The sequence below is a fragment of the Scyliorhinus canicula genome, chromosome 16 (assembly GCF_902713615.1).
Source record: "Scyliorhinus canicula chromosome 16, sScyCan1.1, whole genome shotgun sequence".
Taxonomy (NCBI): Eukaryota; Metazoa; Chordata; class Chondrichthyes; order Carcharhiniformes; family Scyliorhinidae; genus Scyliorhinus; species Scyliorhinus canicula.
This window is the reverse complement of record NC_052161.1, coordinates 87,043,816-87,066,635: the sequence shown is the minus strand read 5'-3', so window position 1 is coordinate 87,066,635 and position 22,820 is coordinate 87,043,816. Positions and strand designations below refer to the sequence as shown.

Here is a 22,820-nt window from a genome sequence, read left to right as displayed (position 1 = left end):
GTGGTAGGGAAATTATTGGAGATGATTCTTCGAGACAGTATTTACTTCCATTTGGAAGCAAGTAGACTTATTGGCGAGAGACAGCATGGTTTTGTGAAGGGGAGATCGTGTCTCACTAACTTGATGTGGTTTTTCGAGGAAGTGACAAAATTATTGCTGAAAGTAGGGCAGTAGTTGTTGTAAGGCCTTTGACATGGTTCCTCAAGGCAGACTGGTACAGAAGGTGAAGTCACATGGGATCAGAGATGAGCTGGCAGGATGGTTACAGAACAGTCATAAAAGACAGAGGGTAGTATTGGAAGGGTGCTTTTCTGAATGGACGGCTGTGACTAGTGGTGTCGCTGGGATCTTTGCTGTTTGTAGTAATTATAAATGATTTGGAGGAAACCGTAACTGGTCTGATTCGTAAGTTTGCAGATGTCACAAAGGTTAGTGGAATTGCGGATAGCGATGAGCACTGTCAAGAGGGTATAGCAGGACATAGATCCTTTGGAGACTTGGGCGGCGAGATGGCAGATGGAGTTTAATCCAGATAAGTGTGAGGTAATGCATTTTGGAAGATCTAATACAGGTGAGAAATATACAGTAACTGCGGATCCTTTGAGAGTGTTGACAGGCAGAGGGCTCTGGGTGTACGGTCCACAGGTCACTGAAAGTGGCAACGCAGGTGGAGAAGGTAGTCAAGAAGGCATATAGCATGCTTGCCTTCATTGGCTGGGACATTGAGTATCAAAATTGGTAAGTTGTGCTGCAGCTGTAGAGAACCTTAGTTCGGCCACACTTTGAATTTGGTGTTCAATTCTGGTCACCACACTACCAGAAGGATGTGGAGGCTTTGGAGAGGTTACAGGTTACCAAGATGTTGCTTGGTATGGAGGGCATTAGCTATGAGAAGAGGTTGGATAAACTCAGTTTGTTCTCACTGAAACGATGTAGGTTGAAAGGCAACCTGATTGAAGTCTACAAAATTTTGAAGGGCATGGACAGAGTGGATAGTCAGAAGCTTCTTCCCAGGGTGGAAGAGTCAATTACTAAGGGACAAAGGTTTAAGGTGCGGGGGTCAAAGTTTAGAGGAGCTGTGCAATGGAAGATCTTTACACAGAGGGTAGTGGGTGCCTGGAACTCACTGGTGGTGGTGGAAGCAGGTATGATAGTGACGTTTAGGAGCATCTAGACAAATACATGAATAGAATCGGAATAGAGATACGGACCCCAGAAGTGGAGAAGGTTTTAGGTTCGACGGGCAGCATGGTCGGCGCACGGTCTGTTCGTATTTGTTCTTTGTATATTTCGGTTTTAATGGGTTTGGGTCTCCATATTTTATTTTTAATTGGTTTTAGGGCTTGATATTTTGTTTTTAATGGATTTTAGGGCTCTATATTTGGATTTTAATGGGGTTTGGCCCTCTTTATTTTGATTTTAATAGGTTTTGAAGCTCTATGTTTTGGTTTTATTTGTTTTTTATGGTGTATATTTGGTTTTAATGGGTTTTGGGCCTCTATGTTTTGGTTTTAATGGGTTTTTAGGATGCATATTTTGGTTTTAATGGGTTTTATGGCTCTATATTTTGATTTTAATGGTTTTTGGGGCTCTATATTTTGGTTGTAATAGATTTTTAGGGCGTATGTTTTGATTTTAATATGTTTGGGGGCAGTATGGTGTGTTTTTAAATATGATATTTGGTTCTGAGGGGGGGTTAAAGGGATTTTATGTCCGCCGATATTTATTCTGTTTAAAGGGATTTTCCCCCTCCGGCAGTTATGAATGTCAGAGGTCTCACCCCCTGGCTCGGTCACTCGGTCCCCGGCTCTCTCAGTCCCTCTGGTATCTCCCTCTCTCCCCGGTGTGTCTCTCTCTCTTTCTCCGCCTCGGTTTTTATTGTTTCTCGCGGATCTTCTGCCACCACCACCACCGCCGCCGCCTTCAATGCTCCCGGGTTGCCAACCGGAAGCGGAAGCTTCCCGGCGTTCCTCCCACCTCCCCGGCGTTCCTCCCACCTCCCCGACCCGTACGGACGCACAGCCGGCGTGCTTGCGTTACCGCCTCTAGCCCCGCCCCTTCTTCCCTCCGGCCGAGGATGCACTTGCATCGACCACCTGTAGCCCCGCCCACCGACCGCGCTACGTAACCTGCCTCAAACCCCGCCCCTTCTCCTCTCGGCCGACGACGTGTAGCGTCGCCCGTCTCAAACCTCGCCCCTTTTATCGACAACCGACGATGCGCATGCGTCGCCCATCTCCCGCTCATTCGGAAGAACCAGCACAGAGGAGACGGGCTGAAGAACATCGTTCTGAGTTTTTAGATTGTTTATCTGAGCTCAGAAGGCCGAGAGGGTGATCCTATTGAAACATATAACATTCCGTGTGGGGTTCTGGCAGGGTAGATATCCTTAAACAGGAAGAATTAAAAGCAGAATTATTGAAAGGGAGAGAGATTGCTGAACACTCTGAACTACGCTATAGAGAGATCTGGGTGCCATTGCCCATGATAAAATCATTTAAACACAACCCTCCCGTAGCTACAAGTTCTTGGCTGCTGAGACTGCTAGTGCTCTGAAACCCAACCAGGCTGGCCCTCTGGAAACCCTTAAACCCCAGCAATATCAGCAAACAGATGGGGAGTGGCCAAGCTCAGTCATAGAATTTACAGTGCATTGAGTCGGTGCAGGTTCCCGGGAAGAGCACCCCACTCAAGCCCACACCTCCACCCTATCCCTATAAACCAGTAACCCAAGCCTAATTTAGCATAGCCATTCCACCTAACTTGCACATCTTTGGACTGTGGGAGGAAACCAAAGCACCCAGAGGAAACCCATGCAGACAGGGAGAAAGTGCAGACTCTGACACAAGCCAGGAATTGAACCTGGGACCCTGGAGCTGTGAAGCAACTGCTAACCACTGTACAACCGTGCCGTCCCAATCGTTGGTCCACCAGGTGCTGCCTTCCTCGTTGTGCTCTAGTGTAGTCCCACAGCAGAGGAAGCGGGGGAACAGCAGAGCTCACTCCAAACAAAGGACAAAGTACCATGGCTGCTGGAACCCTCCCTAGCATATCACCCCCTCCCAGGGCAGAGCCCTCACCGATGACACTATCGGCTAGCCCACCCTCAGGACCACCAGTTATCTCCCAGCCTGCCCCCAGCCAGAGAATGCAACCAGCGTCCGATCACAACCTGTGTTTAAAACGCAGGCTCCATGTCACACTGCAGCTAAGGACCCACACACATCCCTCACCCACCCCATCTGTTGGACCTGCCTGCACACCAGACTCACCATGGACTACTCTCCAAAATCAGTTGCATTCTTGGACACACTCATATCCATCAAGGACGGTCACCTCAGCACTTTGCTTTACCGCAACCCCACGGATAACCTCACAATGCTCCACTTCTCTAGCTTCCACCCTAAACACATTAAAGAAGCCACCCCCAATGGACAAGCCCTCCGTATGCACAGGATCTGCTCAGACGAGAAGGAGCGTAACGGACATCTATAGACGCTGAAAGATGCCCTCGTACGAACGGGATATAGCGTTCTACTCATCGATCGACAGTTCCAACGCGCCACAGCAAAAAACCGCACCGACTCCTCAGAAGAGAAACACGGGACACAACCGACAGAGTACCCTTCGCCGTCCAGTATTTTCCCAGAGCGGAGAAACTGCGACATCTTCTTCACAGCCTTCAACACATCATCGATGAAGATGAACGTCTAGCCAAGGTCATCCCCGCACCCCTATTACTGTACTAGCCTTCAAACAACCGCGCAACCTCAAACAAACCATTGTTTGCAGCAAACTACCCAGCCTTCAGTACAGCGACCACGACACCACACAACCCTGCCATGGCAATCTCTGCAAGACATACCAGATCATCGACATGGATACCACCATTACATGTGAGAACACCACCCACCAGGTACGCGGTACATACTCGTGCGACTTGGCCAACGTTGTCTAACTCATACCCTGCAGGAAAGGATGTCCCAAAGTGTGGTACATTGGCGAGACCATGCAGACGCTGCGACAACGAATGAACGGACATTGCGCGACAATCACCAGGCAGGAATATTCCCTTCCAGTCAGGGAACACTTCAGCAGTCAAGGGCATTCAGCCTCTCATCTCCGGGTAAGCGTTCTCCAAGGCGGCCTTCAGGACGCGCGACAACGTAGAATCGCCGAGCAGAAACTTATAGCCAAGTTCCGCACACATGAGTGCGGCCTCAACCGGGACCTGGGATTCATGTCGCATTACATTCACCCCCCACCATCTGGCCTGGGCTTGCAAAATCGTACCAACTGTCCTGGCTTGAGACAATTCACACCACTTTAACCTTGGGTTACCCCTATCTCTGGATCTGTAAAGACTTGATTATCTGCAAATGCTCGCATTCTAAGCATTGTCTGGCATCTCTGACTTTGTCTATATATATATGTTTCTGGAACCTAGCTCTTCATTCACCTGAGGAAGGAGCAGTGCTCTGAAAGCTAGTGTTTGAAACAAACCTGTTGGACTTTAACTTGGTTTTGTAATACTTCTTACTGTGCTCACCCCAGTCTAACGCCGGCATCTCCACACCAGGTTCTTAGCATGGAGCCAAATTCCTGCACAGTATGAATATCTCACCAGTTGCCACCCTCCTGGAAAGGGAGCACAAGGCTCACCTGGTGCAGAGTCACGCAGTAGGCTGCACTTTAATTCAAACAGGAAGATCTAGAAGCTTGTGCTGTTTTAGACTGACATCAGTGACAACTCTGATTGATTCATGTGGCTGGTGGCCAATGAATGGGCCTAAGAGGTGGTGCTGTGTCCAGTAACAGGTAGTGATTGGATATTATCTCACTGGAATGTGTTTCTCAGAGACCTAAAGAAGTTTCAGTTTTTCTTTTGGCAGCAAAGGAAGAAGAACTGGCTATTCCCACTCTGTTTTCTCCAGAAATAACCGGTGAATTCTCACCAAATAGGGTAACTGTGGGAACCAGTTTTCTCTCTCTCTGCAGGAACGGCTGATGCAAGCAGAGACCAGAATCTGATGGCTCTCTCTGCAGAATAGGCTGGTCTGAAGCTCTAACTGTGAGTAGGTGTTTGCTAACTGTGGTAGGCCTGAACCCTGAAACTTTAACCCACACGCATAGCGTTCGTCTTAAACAAGGACTCTTATCATTTGACCCTAATTCTTATTATTTTTACCACTTTCCACCCCTCTATGTTTGTCTGTCTTGTGTGTGTGGGTAGAAGGTGGGGCAGTTAAAGGGGGAAGTCGGGTATTAGCTTGTTAACCAGTATTTACTGCATATTTCTTAATTGTTCTTGTTATAGATATAGAGTAATTGTGTTTAAACTTACAAACCTGGTGACTGTCATTATTGGTTGGGACACTGTTGTAAAACCTTTATCTGTTCTGTGTTTCTTGTTCATCCTTGTCATGCTGCCTGCCTTCAATCTACAGTTTTCTGATTAGCTGCTACACTGCTGAGATTTCTGCTTAAACTACACACTTTAGGCAAACCTGAAACACCCCTGGTTTAATGGAGTTGCCCAGGTTTTCCCTTGTAGGTTCTGTGGCACAGCCTGTGATGTCAGTTTGATAGACTTGGCAAGAAGCCAATCGGTGAATCTGAAATTTCGAACTATCTCCAGTTGTTGCTCGCGATTGATGGAGCCATTCAGAATCTACCGGAAGAAAGGCGGGTCATCTGGAGGGCTCCATTTTGTCCACAGTTCTGAAAAGGATTCAGTTTGGAAGCAGCTGCAAGACACTCTGCTCTCTCCATCTGACTCTGGCGGGCAAATTCTAAAACCTAGCCAGATCTGTGAAGGCTCCCCGAGTGAAAAGACACAGATAGCAATCAGGTCTGTGAAGGGCACTTCTGGAATAAGAAAACAGGCAGTCCCTCACCAGATTTGCAACCTTTTAATCCTCTGGAAGGCTGTAAAGACTCTGTTCTTAATATAGTGGAGTGTCTGTTGCAGACACCCAACAAAGGGGAAAATCAGGGATTCCACTGGGTTAAAGCTGCAGGACTCTCAGGGAGACTGTAGCTCCTTCTGGTGGTCAAAGGTCAGAATTGCATACATCTGAATCTTTCTGTCTATCTTTCTCTGCCCTCACTTTGTCTCTCTCTTGTCTCTCTGTCTCCCACTCACTCTGTCTTTCTCTGTCCTCCCCTCTCTCTCCTTCTGCAAAGAGAGGGAGCCAGACAGACCGAGAGAGGGAGAAGAGACAGAAGGAGAGAGAGAGAGACCTCTGGTTTCAATGAGGGTTAGGGAGCCCTCGGGTTAGCAACCACTGGAAAACATTTTGTATAGAGATAGCTTTGAAAGTTGGGTTGTAGAGAGAGATCCTTCGGGGAACAACCTGAGGATTCTTGCCTGTGTCGAGCCACTGTTTAACTTGACAACTCTTTACAGAAGCTGCTGTTCGGTTCACAGTCAAATCTAAACTAACTTGACTGAAAACCCGCCTGCTTTAGCCCCTCGCTCCTCCCATTAATTACAACATCCTTGTCTCCCACCCGAATCCCGTGACCTGATTACTTAAGTTTAAACGCAGGGGCTGGATTCTCCGTCTCGCGATGCCGGGAACGCGAATCGCAATTGGTTGGAGAATTGGATGTCTGGCAAAAAAAATCAAAATCCGCGCCCGTACCGATTCGGACGCCATGCTCCGGTACCTCCCCGATGGTGAAATCGGGGTTTGCAGACCGTGCCAGTGGTAGCAGGCAAAAAACAGAATTTGAATGCATTTAAATGTGATTGGACACATCATGCTCTGCCCTTCTGCGCTGCTCCGCCCCTTTCAGGTGCGAAGTCTGTGTACTCAGGGTGTCCCCCTCAGGGTCAGGTGGCCTGGCTCAGACCGCCATTGCTGTAGTCTGCCTTTTAATAATAATCTTTATTGTCACGAGTAGGCTTACATTAACACTGCAATGACGTTACTGTGAAAAGCCCCGAGTCACCACATTCCGGCGCCCGTACGCTGAGACAGAACTCAGAATGTCCAATTCGCCTAACAGCCTGTATTCGGGACCTGTGGGAGGAAACCGGAGCATCCAGAGGAAACCCACGCAGACACGGGGAGAACGTGCAGACTCCGCAAAGACAGTGACCCAAGCCGGGATTCGAACCTGGGACCCTGGCATTGCGAAGCAACAATGCTAACCACTGTGCTACCATGGCGCCCAACATACCCCTATGGTACTACTTACAGGCTCCTGTCTGCTCACACTGCTGAGTGCTGCCTGTGTCCTTTAAATGCTCAGAAGGCCTCTGGTCATCTGGGAGCCCACCCAGGCTGCCCCTCTGAAACCCTCGTACCACAGCTGCATCATCAAGGAAATGGTCATGGCCAAGCTCAATCAGGTGGCAATCAGGTGTTGGCACTCCTCAGAAGTGCTGCCCCACTACTGAGGAATTAAGGAATCAGCAGGCCTTGCCCCGACCAGAGGGCACCTCCACTGTGGTCTTTGGAGCCCTCCCTGGTTCTCTGCCTCTCTCCGGGCATAACTCACCAGTGACCCCCACCAGATGAGACTGGCAGCACAGACTGTGTCTGCCACCACCTGCCAGGCAGTGTTCAGGAGGGCAGGCTTGGGTCTGCGGGTCTCACTCCGGCTCCTCACCGCCATGGAGCTGTGAGTCCACCTCGGACCCCCCAATCCAGGGGCAGGTCTTCTCTAAGCTGTCTTGGTGGCTGCAATGAGTGTGCGGTCAGTGGAGCGCTTATAAACAGCTCCAGCTGCCAGGCTGTGTGGCACTATCTCTGGCCCCAAGGGTTAGAATGCCCGCTGGGCTAGGAATTGCTCTGAATTTGTGCCGGCAGAGTGCTGCCAGTTTGCATGCCCTGACTCTCTTACCGAATAATGCTTCCAACTGAAACGTGAATCACACGCTAATCAGTCCTGGCATAAACATTTAAGTCTCCAAGCCATTGGGTTTGCTGTTTTAAACATAAGCATGGCTTGAAATAAGGATGCTGTAATTACCCTTCTGTAGCCACAAGTGTCTGCCTGTCTTTTAAACTAGCATTTTTAAAAAACATTACTGCAGCAGATATACCCACACCCTAACCTAGGCTTTTACAACCATTACTGCACCAGATATATATAATACAATATATATCTGAAATTCCTACATTCATCACACCTCCTCCTTAAAAACACTAACCCAGGCTTTTAAACCTTACTGCACCAAGTACCTCGAATACAATATATCTGAAATTCCTACATTCAGCAAACGTTCTGCCAGCGACTGATAGAAATAAGGCTATGGCAGGTGAGGACCTTGAGAAGATTGTTATCACTAAGGAGGTAGTGATGGGCAAGCTAATGGGGCTAAAGGTAGACACGTCTCCTGGCCCTGATGGAATGCATCCAAGAGTGCTAAAAGAAATGGCTAGGGAAATTGCAAATGCACTAGTGATGATTTACCCAAATTCACTAGACTCTGGGGTGGTCCCGGCGGATTGGAAATTAGCAAACGTGACACCACTGTTTAAAAAGGGAGGTAGGCAGAAAGCAGGAAATTATAGGCCAGTGAGCTTAACTTCGGTAGTAGGGAAGATGCTGGAATCTATTATCAAGGAAGAAATAGCGAGGCATCTGGATAGAAATTGTCCCATTGGGCAGATGCAGCATGGGTTCATAAAGGGCAGGTCATGCCTAACTAATTTAGTGGAATTTTTTGAGGACATTACCAGTGCGGTAGATAACGGGGAGCCAATGGATGTGGATTTCCAGAAAGCCTTTGACACGGTGCCACACAAAAGGTTACTGCATAAGATAAAGATGCATGGCATTAAGGGTAAAGTAGTAGCATGGATAGAGGATTGGTTAATGAATAGAAAGCAAATAGTGGGGATTAATGGGTGTTTCTCTGGTTGGCAATCAGTAGCTAGTGGTGTCCCTCAGGGAACCGTGTTGGACCCACAATTGTTCACAATTTACATAGATGATTTGGAGTTGGGGACCAAGGGCAATGTGTCCAAGTTTGCAGACGACACTAAGATGAGTGGTAAAGCGAAAAGTGCAGAGGATACTGGAAGTCTGCAGAGGGATTTGGATAGGTTAAGTGAATGGGCTAGGGTCTGGCAGATGGAATACAATGTTGACAAATGTGAGGTTATCCATTTTGGTAGGAATAACAGCAAACGGGATTATTATTTAAACGATAAAATATTAAAGCATGCTGCTGTGCAGAGAGACCTGGGTGTGCTAGTGCATGAGTCACAGAAAGTTGGTTTACAGGTGCAACAGGTGATTAAGAGGGCAAATGGAATTTTGTCCTTCATTGCTAGAGGGATGGAGTTTAAGACTAGGGAGGTTATGTTGCAATTGTATACGGTGTTAGTGAGGCCACACCTGGAGTATTGTGTTCAGTTTTGGTCTCTTTACTTGAGAAAGGACGTACTGGCGCTGGAGGGTGTGCAGAGGAGATTCACGAGGTTAATCCCAGAGCTGAAGGGGTTGGATTATGAGGAGAGGTTGAGTAGACTGCGACTGTACTCGTTGGAATTTAGAAGGATGAGGGGGATCTTATTGAAACATTTAAAATTATGAAGGGAATAGATAGGATAGATGCGGGCAGGTTGTTTCCACTGGAGGGTGAAAGCAGAACTGGGGACATAGCCTCAAAATAAGGGGAAGTAGATTTAGGACTGAGGAACTTCTTCACCCAAAGGGTTGTGAATCTATGGAATTCCTTGCCCAGTGAAGCAGTTGAGGCTCCTTCATTACATGTTTTTAAGGTAAAGATAGATAGTTTTTTGATGAATAAAGGGATTAAGGGTTATGGTGTTCGGGGCCGGAAAGTGGAGCTGAGTCCACAAAAGATCAGCCATGATCTCATTGAATGGCGGAGCAGGCTCGAGGGGCCAGATGGCCTACTCCTGCTCCTAGTTCTTATGTTCTTATGTTCTCTCCTTCGAGGTCTCCCCCCCTCTCTCTCTCCATCAGGGCCTCCTGTTTAAGAGGGAGTCTCTCTCTGTCTGCCAGGTACCCCTGTTAAAGAGGGTGTCTCTCTCCAAAATAACACACATCTCTCCCTCGCTTGTTGCCTCCAATCTCACCGCTGGAGATTTTTACAAAGGTCGAAGGACAGAACCTTTGCTTTGAGGTTCTGGAATATTTGAGAATTGCATCTCAGAAAGGAGCATGTAGTTGCAGGCACGTGGCACTGGGAGGCACTGCTGAGCTGCTTCTGGCAAGTGATCTGTGTCTCTGCTCAAGGCATTTATCAGGTTCAGGAACAACTGCCTCAGGCTAATTGGCCCATCGCAGCTAAACTGCCCTTCCCAAGATTATTCCTGAGTGCTCCCTACCCCTCATTCATATCAGAGGTCTCTCTCTCTTTCTGTCTCCTCTCTCTCTATCTTTGTATGTCTCTATCTGTCCGTCTGTCTCTCTCAGTCTCCCCCTCTCTCTCTGTCTGTTTCTCTGTCTCCCCCTCTCTGTCTCTCTCTCTGTCTGTCTCTCTCGCTCTTCCTCTCTGTGTCTCTCTCTCTCTCTCCCTCTCTGTGTCTCTCTCTCTCTCCCCCTCTCATCTCGCTCCCTCTCATTTCTCTCTCTCTCTCTCTCTCTATCATTTTCAGCCCCCCTCTGTCTCTCTCCCTCTTTCTCTCTCTCTCTGTCTGTCTTTCTCTCCCTCCCTCCCTGTCTCTCAGTCCCCCCTCATCTCTCAATTTTAATCGCCCTTCCCCCTCTGTCTCCTCCTCCTCTGTCTCCTCCCCCCTCTGTCTCTCTGTTTTTCTCTCTCTTGGTTTTTCTCTCTGTCTCTCTCTCTGTCCCTGTTTCTCTCTCTGTCTCTCTCTCTCTGTCTCTCTCCCTGTGTCTCTCTCTTTCTCTCTCTCTTTCCGATATTCCTTTGCCTCGTTCCTCTCCACCATTGTTTCACAGGGAAGCAGGTCCTTAGATTGAGAATTGAAGAGGTTGTCATTAGTGGCCCTGGCAGTTTGAAGTTGTCAATACAAACACTAGTTCCATAGCCTCAACCTTTCACGCGCCCAACCCCCACTGTCCTAAACCTCCCACTCTCTGCTCTTAACCAGCAGGTCAACATTGAACTGACAATCAAGACCGGGGAGACAGAAGGAGAGAGAGAGAGACAGAAGGAGAGAGACACAGAGGGAGAGACAGACAAAGAAAAAGAGAGAGTGTGCCAGACAGAGAGAAAGAGAGAGAAAGACAGAGAAATGGAGAGACAGGGAGAGAAAAAGACACGAGAAATAGAGAGACAGACACACATAGAGTGACAGAGACAGACAGTGTAAGGAAGACAGAGAGGGAGAGAAACAGAAAGATAGAGACAGAGAGGGAGAGACAGAAAGGGATTTTAAGAGACTGATGGAGCGAAACAGAGGGCGGGATATTGTAATCGGTGATCGGCCAGAGAATCGGCTCCAACGCCCAAATCGGAGCTGGCCCGTTTTGATGCCGGTCAGCCAGCTCCCCCCCCCCCCCCCCCCCTCGGAAATAGTGTAATCGCGTCACGCGCCGTTGGTGTATCATCAGCTGGTCCTCCTGCGATGCTCCACCCGCGATGGGCTGAGTTCCCGACCGCGCGGGACACGTGTGGTCTCAGCGGTCGGGAACCCGGCGTGGCGGCTGGGGACTGTGTCCAGCGGCGCCACACCCGGCCGGGACCTGTGCTGCTGGCCGGGGGGGGGGGGGGGGGCTTCCACGAGGGCTGGTGGGGGGTGGCCTGTGGGGTTGTGGTTGGGGGGGGTCGGGTCCGCGCATGGCCAGCGCCGTGTTCTACAGCGCGACCACTGCAGGTCGCTGCTGTGCACATGCATGGCCTGGGACCCGACCATTTTTGGCACGGGAGGCGGTAGTTTCACCCAGCGCCGCTGCTAGCTTCTCACCGGTCCCGGAATCGGTGAGGGGCCGGCGCTGATTTTTCGGTCGTAGAACTCCCGCAAATTCTCCGTTCGAGCTGGCACTTAGCTGCTGAAACGGAGAGTCCAGTCCAAAGAAGGACAACGAGGGAGGTCCCAGGTTCGATCCCGGCCCTGGGTCACTGCTCGTGTGGAGTTTGCACATTCTCACCACGTCTGTACACCCAAAGATGTGCAGGGTAGGTGTATTGGCCATGCTAAATTGCCCCTTAATTGGAAAAAATGAATTGGGTACTCTAAATTTAAAAAAAGCGAGGGATTAAAAAAAAGAGAGAGGGAGAGGGACAATGAGGGAGATGGAGCCAGGGAGAGATCCAAGGAGATGGAGAGGGAGTCAGGGAGGTAGAAGGTGATGGGGGTGTGAGGACAGTGCAGGGGGAATGGAGGAAAGGGGAAGGAAAGAGGGAGCTGCCAGGGGGAGGAGGGGGACAGATTGAGTGTGCAAGGGCACCAATGGGGAGGGGGGGGGGGAACAAGCAAGTGGGCAGCGAAACATTTGAGGCGGCGGGGAATGCTGATGAGGCGAGTCTTCGGGGAGAGGGGCGTTTGGAGCTCTGGTGGGGGTAGAGGAGTGGAAATGGGGCAGAGATTCGATCTTGAGATAGTCCAAAGGTCTCTTTTAGAGAGACAGCAGAGGTGTGAAGGGCCAGATGGGTGACTGCAGGTCTATGAGGTGTGGTGAAGCTATGGAGGAAACTGAAAGAGCAAGAGAGAGAGAAAACGGAAAAAATATCAACAGGTTCTCAAATATCAGCGGAAAAGATAATTACTCAAAAACAATTTCTGTGAATACATCATTGAGAGAGAGCGAGAGGAAGAAAAACAGCAATCGCCAGATCGTTCAAATACGGCAACGCAACCAATTCTCTGCAGTTTCCCCACCCGTACCCTAGTTCACAGCACATCTCGCTTTCCAATCCCCCTCTCTGTGCCCGCAGACCTACACTGGCTCCCTTTCCGCAATGCCTCCATTTAAAAATTCTACATCCTCGTTTTCAATCCCTCCTCACTTCTCCCCCCCACCCCCCGACATGTTTGTAACCTCCTCCAGCCCCCTCCACCTCTCTTGACCTCCGTAACTTCCTCCAGCCTCCAAACCCCTCCCTATCTCTGTAACCTCCTCCAGCCCGTACAACCCTCCCTATCTCTGAAATCCCCTCCAGCACTGACATCCCTCCATATCTTTGTAACATCCTCCAGCCCCCACAAACCTCCATGTCTCTGTAGCTTCCCTGTCTCTGAAACTCCTTCCAGCCCCTACAACCTCCTCCAGGCCCTACACCTCCTTATTTGCTGGAGAAAGTATAGAGGGAATTTTACTCTGTATCTAACCCCGTGCTGTACCTGTCCTGGGAGTGTTTGATGGGGACAGTGTAGAGGGAATTTTACTCTGTATCTAACCCCGTGCTGTCCCTGTCCTGGGAGTGTTTGATGAGGACAGTGTAGAGGGAGCTTTACTCTGTATCTAACCCCGTGCTGTACCTGTCCTGGGAGTGTTAGATGGGGACAGTGTAGAGGGAGCTTTACTCTGTATCTAACCCCGTGCTGTCCCTGTCCTGGGAGTGTTTGATGGGGACAGTGTAGAGGGAGCTTTACTCTGTATCTAACCCCGTGCTGTCCCTGTCCTGGGAGTGTTTGATGGGGACAGTGTAGAGGGAGCTTTACTCTGTATCTAACCCCGTGCTGTACCTGTCCTGGGAGTGTTTATGGGGACAGTGTAGAGGGAGCTTTACTCTGTATCTAACCCTGTGCTGTACCTGTCCTGGGAGTGATTGATGGGGACAGTGTCAAGGGAGATTTACTTTCTGTCTAATCACCAGCAGGCAAACATTTGTGTTCCGCGATGCTCAATGATGTAACTGGTCCCTGTGTGTTAACCACAATCTCGTGATCGTGGATGCGTCAACTGAGCTTCAAACAGCAATGTTTAGCATTTGAGATGTGGTGTGTTCGCTGGGAACTGCGCAATCTGTTTGATCTATCTGTTTTGTATGTGTGTTGGGGAGGGTTGGTCTGTGGGCGTTGAGGAATGGAGTTTGGCCTTATTATCTTCCGTTAAAGCCTGATGCAGTTTACTGTAAGACAACTAGGGCTTTGCGAAGGATTGGAAAATCTCAGTCATGGCCAAGAATAGCCTTGAATAAACTTGGCTGCTGAGGTGATCGAGGCTGGGCCCTTCTTCTGTGGTGGAGGGAATAGATTTCACCCTTGGAGGCTTGAATTGTTCATTGTCTGGGCCGTATCAGGTACCCCTATTACCAAGGGAGTCTCTTTCTTTCCTTCTCTCTGTCAGGGACCCCTGTTAAAGAGGGATTCTCTCCGTTAGGGACCCTTATTGAAGAGGGAGTCCCTCTCTCTCTCTGTCAGGGAACCCTGTTATATAGAGAGTCCATCTTTCTCTTCGTCAGGGACCCCTGTTAAAGAGGGAGTCTCTCTCACTCTCTCTCTTTCCATCAGGGATCCATGTTAAAGAGAGAGTCCCTCTCTCTCTGTCAGGGACCCCTGTTAAAGAGGGAGTCTCTCTCTCTCTCTCTCTCTCTTTGCGTCAGGGACCCCTGTTAAAGAGGGAGTCTCTCTGTCTCCACCAGGGACCCCTGTTAATGAGAAAGCCTCTCTCTCTTTCCGTCAGGGATCCCTGTTAAAGAGGGGGTCTCTCTCTCTCTCTCTCTTTGCGTCAGGGAACACTGTTACAGAGGGAGTCTCTCTCTCTCTCACTCTCTCTCTCTCTTTCCATCAGGGATCCATGTTAAAGAGAGAGTCTCTCTCTCTCTGTCAGGGACCCCTGTCAAAGAGGGAGTCTCTCTCTCTCTCTCTCTGTCAGGGACCTCTGTTAAAGAGGGAGTCTCTCTCTCTTTGCGTCAGGGAACCCTGTTACAGAGGGAGTCTCTCTCTCTCTCTTTGCATCAGGGAACCCTGTTAAAGAGGGGGTCTCTCTCTCTCTCTCTTTGCGTCAGGGAACACTGTTACAGAGGGAGTCTATCGCTGTCCGTCTGTAACTGCTAATAATGAGGGCGTCTCCCTCTCCGTTAGAGATCCCTGTTGAAGAGGGAGTTTCTCTATTTCTTCATCAGGGACCCTTTTAAAAATTGAGTCTCTCTCTCTCTCTCTCTCTCTCTCTCCATCAGGGACCCCTATTAAAAAGGGAGATTCTCCCTCTTGCTCTCCCTCTCTCTCTCTCGGCTGGAAAAATAGTTTCCCTCTCTGTTGGAACCAACAATTCTACAGACACGTGCTTGTAGGATTAGAATAGCGGTTTTAATATACTTACAACAGAGCCAGCCTGTTAGCCATTGAACTTTCGGTGAACTGGCCGGATGACCCTGTGGCACTGATCTTTATACAGCAGCTCCCAGGGGAGGAGTCCTGGGCGGAGCCAAGGGAGGAGCCCCGTACAACTCTCAAGCATTCCCAGAGCTACTGCCCCTGGAGGTCAGATAGTGCAACTGCACTTACAATATAGACACATGTATATACAGGTTATAATCAGGGCCGGCTCAAGGCACCGGCAACTCGGGCAGTCGCCCGGGGCGCCATGTGCTAGGGGGCGCCAGAGACTCGGGTCCCGCGCATGCGCAGTTGGGCCGGTGCCAACCAGCGCATGCGCGGTGGCCGCCCTCCCCCAAGGCGACCCCCCCCCCGGTCCGCCCCACCGCTCGGTCCGCGGGTCCGCCCCCCTGCCCCCCCTCGGGTCCGCCCCCCCTGCCCCCCCCCCCCTCGGGTCCGCCCCCCCTGCCCCCCCCCTCGGGTCCGCCCCCTTTGCCCCCCCTCGGGTCCGCCCCCCCTGCCCCCCCCCCCTCGGCCCCGCCCCCCCTGGGCGGGGCGCCAGCAACCCTAGGGCCGGCGCTGGTTATAATCCGGTGTGAATCACATTCACCACACTCTCATTGCTAGGGACTCTGTTATAGAGGGAGTCTCCATCTCTGTGTCTGTCTCTCTCTCTCGCTCTCTCTCTCTCTCCGGAGAGATAGAGAGAGGGAAAAGGGTTTGAGAGAGAGAGAGAGACCAAGAAATGGACGTAGCAAGTGAGAGAGGGAGATAGAGATAGATAGAGATGCAGAGAAAAGGAAAGAGATAGAGTAAGTGAGGTAAAGATAGAGAGAGAGATAGTGAGAGAGAGACAGAGAAATGTTGAGAGATTGTAAAACGTTGCTGATGCATAGAGGAAACATTGATGGACAGAACGATAGAGGGAGAAAGACATTTCTAGTGGTGGAGAGAGGCAGAGGACAAAATTAGGCCATTTCGCGGGCGGAATGTTCCGGATGTGCCAGAGCATCTGTGTAATATAATGCACGATTAATGGGCAGGTCAGCGATTTCAAAGATGAGATTAAAAGGCAGTATCACATGACAATCAACAATTTAATTTGCATGTAATATTGGCTCATCTCTCGCCCACAATCAATCTGGTGACCTATAACTTAGCTAGGAGATAAATCACAGAATTTTGACAGAGAGAGAGAGAGAGAGAGTCTTCTTTAACAAGGTGCCTGAAAGAGAGAGTCCCTCTTTAACAGGGATCCCTGACGGGGAGAGAAAGACTCCCTCTTAATGGATTCCATGATGCACAGAGAGAGACTCCCTTACTAACAGGATCCTCGTGGAGAGAGAGGGAGACTCCCTCTTCAACAAGGGCCTCTGGGGCAGCACGGTGGCACAGTGGTTAGCACTGCAGTCCCACGGTGCTGAGGTCCCAGGTTCGATCCCGGCACTGGGTCACTGTCCGTGTGGAGTGTGCACATTCTCCCCGTGTTTGCGTAGGTTTCGCCCCCACAACCCAAAGATGTGCAAGGAAGGTGGATTGGTCATGCTAAATTGCCCCTTAATTGGAAAAAATGAATTGGGTACACTAAATTTTAAAAAAAACAGGGGCCCCTGGCGGAGAGAGAGAGATGGACTCCCTCTTTAACAGGGATCCCTGCGGAGAGAGGGAGAAAGTCCCCGATGGAGGGAGTGAAAGAGACTCCCTCTTTAACAGGTGTTACGTTCTGGTGCTTGGTCAGACCGAGTTAGTGCACGAGAGAACGTCTAGTTCATGACTAGTTGAATGTTTATTGTTTAACAATAACGTGGGTCAGATAACAATATGAAAACTACTGAAACCACTAACTATTAAATCACTATTATAAAATTATCCAAGCGTTATTACAAATGCGACTCCACTATGACGACTATCTCCAGACTCTGAGGCTGCAGTGTCACGTTGTTCTTTACTGCCACCTGCTGGTTGGAGGTTGTATTTGTTAATATTTACATAACTGCTTAAGCATATCATCACATCCCCTTTCCTTTGGAAATGAACAATATTTACATGCATTATTCAAAGTCAATACATATATTTAATGTCCATCACAAATTCAATCTGTCTGACTTTCGTCCATGCCTTGTTGCCCTTCTTTTTATTTTAATAAACAATTTTATTGAGGTAGTTTTTGGCTTTATAAACAGTTACAGACATCATCAGAAAGAAAGCAAAAAAGGCAAAAATGTGCAAACATCCACGTACTTTCAATACTTCCATCGTAACATATTACCCGCTCCCCTCCCACCGGTACTACCCGCCATATTTTCCCTCCTACTCTACTCTACTCCCCCCCACCCACCCCCCTGCTGACGCTCACTCTCCCGCAAAGAAGTCAATAAATGGTTGCCACCTCCGGGTGAACCCCTGCACAGATCCCCTCAAGGCGAACTTAATTTTTTCCATCCCCAGGAAATTCGACATGTCCGCAAGCCACCACTCAGTCTTCGGGGGCTTTGAGTCCCTCCACGCCAATAATATTCGTCGCCGGGCTATCAGGGAAGCAAAGGCCAACACATTGGCCTCTTTCTCCCCCTGGACGCCCGGGTCTTCCAAAACCCCAAAAATTGCCACCCCTGGGCTCATCACCACCCTTGTTTTTAGCACCTGGGACATGACCCCTGCAAATCCCTCCCAGTACCCCCTCAGCTCAGGGCATGCCCAAAACATGTGAACATGGTTCGCTGGTCCTCCCGCGCACCTAGCGCATTTGTCCTCTATCCCGAAAAATTTGCTCATCCGATCCACCGTCATATGGGCCCGGTGAACGACCTTAAATTGGATCAGCCCGAGCCTAGCGCATGTCGCGGTCGAATTTACCCTACTCAGGGCCTCTGCCCACAGCCCATCCTCCATTTCCCCGCCTAGCTCCTCCTCCCATTTAAGTTTCAGTTCCTCTGTCTGGGACCCTTCCTCCCTCATGAGCACCTTATATATACCCGAGACTCTGCCCTCCCCTTCTTCCCTCCTAGAGACTATTCTGTCGAGGATCCCCATTGGCGGGAGGCGCGGGAAAGATGGGACCTGTCTACGAACAAAGTCCCGCAACTGTAGGTATCTAAAATCATTTCCCCTTACCAACCCAAATTTCTCCTCCAAGCTCCTCAAACTCGCGAAGCTCCCTTCCAGGAACATATCACCCACCCTTCCCGCCCCTGCTCGCCGCCATACTCGGAACCCCCCATCCATACTGCCGGGGGCAAACCGATGGTTGTCGCAGATTGGCGCCCAGACAGACGCACCCATCTCCCCCACATGCCTCCTCCACTGGCCCCATATCCGCAGGGTCGCCACCACTACCGGGCTGGTGGTGTACTTGGCCGGCGGCAGCGGTAGAGGAGCCGTGACCAGGGCTTCCAAGCTGGAGCCCCTGCACGAAGCCGCCTCCACCCGCTCCCAAATAGACCCCGTACCCACCATCCACTTCCTTATCATAGCGATGTTGGCCGCCCAGTAATAATTGACCAGACTCGGCAAAGCCAGCCCTCCCTCGCTGCGGTTCCTCTCCAACATCGCCTTCTTCACCCGCGGGGATTTTCCCGCCCAGACAAAGCTCATGATCAGCCCGTTAACTCTTTTGAAGAAGGACTGTGGGATAAAGATCGGGAGGCACTGAAAAATAAACAAAAATCAAGGGAGAATTGTCATCTTTACAGTCTGCACCCTCCCTGCCAGCGACAGCGGGAGTGCATCCCATCTCCGAAACTCTCCCTTCATTTGCTCCACCACCCTGGCCAAATTTAACTTATGCAGCCTGCCCCAGTCTCGTACCACCTGGATTCCCAAATTCCGGAAATTTTCCTCAACCAGCCTAAACGGTAGCCCTCTCAATCTGTTCTCCTGGCCCCTTGCCTGGACCACAAACATTTCACTCTTGACCGTATTTAATTTGTATCCTGAGAACTGGCCGAACTTCCTCAGCATTCCCAGTATAGTTCCCATCCCGGCCACTGGGTCCGACACGTACAGGAGCAGGTCGTCTGCATAAAGAGAAACCCTGTGTTCAACCCCGCCCCTCACCATCCCCTTCCAACCCTCTGCGGCTCTTAGCGCAATCGCCAGCGGCTCTATGGCCAGCGCAAACAGCAGCGGGGAGAGCGGGCAGCCCTGTCTGGTCCCTCGGTACAACCTAAAGTACTCCAACACTTCTCTGTTGATCCTGACGCTGGCCCTCGGGGCCTGATATAATAATTTGATCCAATCCACCAATCCCTCCCCGAACCCAAACCGTCCGAGCACCTCCCATAGATAGTCCCAATCCACCCGGTCAAAGGCCTTCTCGGCGTCCATTGCCACCACTACCTCCACCTCTCTACCCGCCGGGGGCATCATTATCACATTGAGCAATCTCCTCAGATTGGCCGCCAGCTGCCTACCTTTCACGAACCCCGTTTGATCCTCCCCTATCACCCGGTACACAGTCCTCCATTCTACCCGCCAGTACCTTTGCCAGGAGCTTGGTGTCTACATTAATCAGGGAGATTGGCCTGTAGGACCCGCACGCCTCCGGGTCTTTACACCGCTTCAATATCAGAGATATGGTGGCTTGTGACATTGTCGGCGGCAGGGTCCCTCTGTCCCTTGCCTCATTGAAAACCCTCGCCAAGACCGGGCCCACCAGCTCAGAGAACTTCCTATAAAACTCTACTGGGTATCCATCCGGCCCCGGGGACTTCCCCGACTGCATAGCCTTAAGGCCCCCCAATACCTCCTCTACTCTAATCGGGGCCCCCAGCTCTTCCACTCGCCCCCCACCAACTGTTGGGAATATTAACCCGTCCAGAAACCTTTTCATCCCCTCCGGTTCTTCCGGCGGCTCCGAAGTATACAGCTTACGATAGAAGTCCCGGAATACCCTATTCAATTCTGCCGGGTCCTCCACTTTGCGCCCCCCCCTCGTCCCTCACTCTACCTATTTCCCTGGCCGCCTCCCTCCCCCTGAGTTGCTGTGCTAACAGTCTGCTAGCCTTTTCCCCATGATCGTACACCGCTCCCCTCGCCTTCCTAAGCTGTTCCATGGCCCTGCTCGTGGATAGTACCCCCAGTTCCGCCTGTAGTCTCTGCCTCTCCCTGAGTAAAACCTCCCCCGGGGACTCCGCGTGCTCTTCATCTATCCGACCCATTTTCCTGACCAATCTATCCATCTCTGCCCGGTCTGCCTTGGCTCTGTGGGCCCCAATTGAAATCAGCTCCACCCGCACTACTGCCTTTAGCGCCTCCCACAGGGTCGCCGCTGAGACCTCCCCCGTGTCATTCACCTGCAGGTCATTTTTTATACATTTCCGAAGCCTCTCGCAGATCCCCTCCTCCGACAGCAGTCCCACATCTAGCCTCCATTGCGGGCGTTGATAGCTCGCTCCCCCGAACTGCAGGTCCACCCAATGCGGGGCATGGTCTGAAATGGTAATTGCTGAGTATTCCGTGTTCTTTACCTCCCCCATACAGTCCCTGCTTAGTACAAAGAGATCTATCCTGGAATATACTTTATGGACGTGCGAGTAAAACGAGTAGCCCCTTCCTGTTGGCTGTCTATCTCTCCAGGGGTCCACTGCCCCCATTTGCTCCATAAACCCTTTCAGCTCCCTTGCCATTGCTGAGAGTCTACCCGTTCTGGGACACGACCGATCCAAAGTCGGGTCAAGGACCATGTTAAAGTCCCCTCCCATTATTAGCTTGCGAGAATCCAAGTCCGGGATCTTCCCCAGCACTCTTTTAATGAAGTCCACGTCATCCCAGTTCGGGGCATATATATTCACCAGCACCACTCTTCTCCCCTCCAGTCTGCCCCGTACCATCAGGTATCTGCCCCCCCCTGTCTGCGGATATGCCCTCTGCCTCGAATTGCACGCGCTTGTTGATCATGATTGCCACCTCTCTGGACTTCGAGTCCAAGTCCGAGTGGAAGACCTGGCTAATCCAGCCCTTCCTTAGCCTGGTCTGGTCCGACACTTTCAGATGTGTCTCCTGCAACATAATTACGTCCGCCCTCAGGGCCCGCAAGTGCGCGAACACCCGCGCCCTCTTAACCGGCCCATTCAGTCCCTTGACATTCCAGGTGATCAGCCTGGTCGGGGGGCACATCCCCCCCCCCCCCCCCCCCCCCCCACCCCGCCAGTCAGCCATAGCCTTTCTCGGGCCGGCCCCTGGCCCGTGCGTCGCGCCATTCCTGGCCCGCCCTTTGGCTGCCTCCACCCTCAACCTCCTTTCCAGTGCCTATTTCAAGTCCCTCTCCTGTCAGCAGGACAACCCCCCCCTCCCCTAACCTCATCCCCCGATACCCCCACCCCTGCCATCTACTGGCTGTAACTTCCCCCCCCATCTGACTCCCTTGACTAGCCAATCTGCTAGCCCGGTGACTCAACACTCCGGCGCCTTCCTGTCTCATTTCCATTGTTTCCCCGTCCTCCTCCCCACCCACTGGGGCAAGCCGGCTCCAGTGTCTTCCGCCAGCTGCACAAAAAGCACAAACCAGCCCAAACAGGAAAAAAAAAACACAGAAAAAAGAGAAAAAGCACATAAATGTCCATGAACAAAGGAAAGAGTCTCAAATGTTCCGCTTGGCCCTTTGGCCCAGCAAACCGTTGAGCAACATCCAGGCACTTTCGGCATTCCTTCCCACAGAAATCCTCGGGCCCTAACTCGCATCCTTGGGGCCTCCCTTCGGGACCAGCCCCAGGTCCCTCACAAAATCCATCGCTTCTTCGGGCTCGGAGAAGTAGTGGTGTTGACCCTGGTGCGTGACCCATAGCCGAGCTGGGAACAGCAGACCAAACTTCACGTGCTTCTTGAACAGCACCTCCTTGACATTCTTAAAGGCTGCTCGCCGCCGAGCCACCTCCTGGCTTAGGTCCTGATAAATGCGGAGAACACTGTTGTTCCACGTGCTGCTCCTGGCACTCTTTGCCCACTGCAGCACCCGCTCCTTGTCCACGAACCTGTGGAACTGTAGCCATCTAAGATGGACACTGGGCTACAAAATGGAGAACTGCTAAGGCTGCAGGGAAAAACAGTCTTAGTGAGGACAAGCAGTTTGCAGAAGACTAATTTGCATTCTGCACGTACAGAAACCAGTTTTTGGCCAGGTGCAGAGTTTCAGCCAAAGGTGCAAATGGGAACAGATCTGCATAGTAATGAGGTGATCCAGATCCAGACCCCGCACAATAGAAACATTTAAGTATCAATGGATACTTTTCCGTAGACGCCCAGACAGAATGGCGCCACAGCAACCAACGCAAAGAGCCGTAGGGACCGCCCCACCCATCGAGGAACGACCCTCAGATTGGGGGGTTTGGAAGATATCGATTGGGAGAGACCCAATCGATACCTGGCAGGTAAAAGAACCGCCCCAAGGGGGCACGGGCTTCTAGGACCTATAAGAGTAGACCCCGCACATGGTTCAGTCTGTTGCTTTGCTCCGGCTCAGGACTGCTTGCTTACTCCGACCCAAGTTTGTTGTTTGTTACATCGCATCCTGACTCCAGTTTCATCACCAGCCGTTGAGCCTCAGCCATCGAACTGTAAGTGCCAATACAACGATCGCTACGTGATCCAGACCTTACTAGATCTTGACAACTTTGCGGTTCAGAAAGTTGCAGACCAAGAACGGGACGAAGGCCTTGTTCCCTGACC

General features: G+C 51.0%; 1 protein-coding gene across 1 annotated transcript in view; it reads left to right on the top strand.

Annotated features, from left to right (window-relative positions):
• The first annotated feature begins 4,961 nt into the window (after positions 1–4,961).
• Positions 4,962–22,820, top strand: part of LOC119979760 (lymphocyte activation gene 3 protein-like) — a 70,491-nt gene continuing 52,632 nt past the window's right edge. Inside the window, exon 1 of the mRNA XM_038822380.1 lies at positions 4,962–5,071. The gene's annotated coding sequence lies outside the window, so the exon portion shown is untranslated. The remainder of the gene's footprint in view (positions 5,072–22,820) is intronic.